The sequence below is a fragment of the Trifolium pratense genome, unplaced genomic scaffold (assembly GCF_020283565.1).
Source record: "Trifolium pratense cultivar HEN17-A07 unplaced genomic scaffold, ARS_RC_1.1 scaffold_63, whole genome shotgun sequence".
NCBI lineage: Eukaryota > Viridiplantae > Streptophyta > Magnoliopsida > Fabales > Fabaceae > Trifolium > Trifolium pratense.
The window spans coordinates 113670-116169 of NW_025721048.1; positions in this window are offsets into that span (position 1 = coordinate 113670).

Consider the following 2500-nt stretch of genomic DNA (forward strand, 5'->3'; position numbering starts at 1 on the left):
AAGGCACGCGGGGGGCCAAAAAATCAAAGTGCTCCGAAATGCACACGGGGGTGTCAAGCAACCTCCATGTACCGTGGCATGACCGTGGCCAAGTAATAAAGATCAAATTCCATGCCTATGCCAAGTTGGACCAAGGCCCCGTCTCGTTTTGCTATAAGCAAGGGCGTGGCAAGGCACGCGGGGGGCCAAAAAATCAAAGTGCTCCGAAAATGCACACGGGGGTGTCAAGCAACCTCCATGTACCGTGGCATGACCGTGGCCAAGTAATAAAGATCAAATTCCATGCCTATGCCAAGTTGGACCAAGGCCCCGTCTCGTTTTGCTATAAGCAAGGGCGTGGCAAGGCACGCGGGGGGCCAAAAAATCAAAGTGCTCCAAATGCACACGGGGGTGTCAAGCAACCTCCATGTACCGTGGCATGACCGTGGCCAAGTAATAAAGATCAAATTCCATGCCTATGCCAAGTTGGACCAAGGCCCCGTCTCGTTTTGCTATAAGCAAGGGCGTGGCAAGGCACGCGGGGGGCCAAAAAATCAAAGTGCTCCGAAAATGCACACGGGGGTGTCAAGCAACCTCCATGTACCGTGGCATGACCGTGGCCAAGTAATAAAGATCAAATTCCATGCCTATGCCAAGTTGGACCAAGGCCCCGTCTCGTTTTGCTATAAGCAAGGGCGTGGCAAGGCACGCGGGGGGCCAAAAAATCAAAGTGCTCCGAAATGCACACGGGGGTGTCAAGCAACCTCCATGTACCGTGGCATGACCGTGGCCAAGTAATAAAGATCAAATTCCATGCCTATGCCAAGTTGGACCAAGGCCCCGTCTCGTTTTGCTATAAGCAAGGGCGTGGCAAGGCACGCGGGGGGCCAAAAAATCAAAGTGCTCCGAAAATGCACACGGGGGTGTCAAGCAACCTCCATGTACCGTGGCATGACCGTGGCCAAGTAATAAAGATCAAATTCCATGCCTATGCCAAGTTGGACCAAGGCCCCATCTCGTTTTGCTATAAGCAAGGGCGTGGCAAGGCACGCGGGGGGCCAAAAAATCAAAGTGCTCCAAAATGCACACGGGGGTGTCAAGCAACCTCCATGTACCGTGGCATGACCGTGGCCAAGTAATAAAGATCAAATTCCATGCCTATGCCAAGTTGGACCAAGGCCCCGTCTCGTTTTGCTATAAGCAAGGGCGTGGCAAGGCACGCGGGGGGCCAAAAAATCAAAGTGCTCCGAAAATGGCAAGGCACGCGGGGGGCCAAAAAATCAAAGTGCTCCAAATGCACACGGGGGTGTCAAGCAACCTCCATGTACCGTGGCATGACCGTGGCCAAGTAATAAAGATCAAATTCCATGCCTATGCCAAGTTGGACCAAGGCCCCGTCTCGTTTTGCTATAAGCAAGGGCGTGGCAAGGCACGCGGGGGGCCAAAAAATCAAAGTGCTCCGAAAATGCACACGGGGGTGTCAAGCAACCTCCATGTACCGTGGCATGACCGTGGCCAAGTAATAAAGATCAAATTCCATGCCTATGCCAAGTTGGACCAAGGCCCCGTCTCGTTTTGCTATAAGCAAGGGCGTGGCAAGGCACGCGGGGGGCCAAAAAATCAAAGTGCTCCGAAATGCACACGGGGGTGTCAAGCAACCTCCATGTACCGTGGCATGACCGTGGCCAAGTAATAAAGATCAAATTCCATGCCTATGCCAAGTTGGACCAAGGCCCCGTCTCGTTTTGCTATAAGCAAGGGCGTGGCAAGGCACGCGGGGGGCCAAAAAATCAAAGTGCTCCGAAATGCACACGGGGGTGTCAAGCAACCTCCATGTACCGTGGCATGACCGTGGCCAAGTAATAAAGATCAAATTCCATGCCTATGCCAAGTTGGACCAAGGCCCCATCTCGTTTTGCTATAAGCAAGGGCGTGGCAAGGCACGCGGGGGGCCAAAAAATCAAAGTGCTCCAAAATGCACACGGGGGTGTCAAGCAACCTCCATGTACCGTGGCATGACCGTGGCCAAGTAATAAAGATCAAATTCCATGCCTATGCCAAGTTGGACCAAGGCCCCGTCTCGTTTTGCTATAAGCAAGGGCGTGGCAAGGCACGCGGGGGGCCAAAAAATCAAAGTGCTCCGAAAATGCACACGGGGGTGTCAAGCAACCTCCATGTACCGTGGCATGACCGTGGCCAAGTAATAAAGATCAAATTCCATGCCTATGCCAAGTTGGACCAAGGCCCCGTCTCGTTTTGCTATAAGCAAGGGCGTGGCAAGGCACGCGGGGGGCCAAAAAATCAAAGTGCTCCGAAATGCACACGGGGGTGTCAAGCAACCTCCATGTACCGTGGCATGACCGTGGCCAAGTAATAAAGATCAAATTCCATGCCTATGCCAAGTTGGACCAAGGCCCCGTCTCGTTTTGCTATAAGCAAGGGCGTGGCAAGGCACGCGGGGGGCCAAAAAATCAAAGTGCTCCGAAATGCACACGGGGGTGTCAAGCAACCTCCATGTACC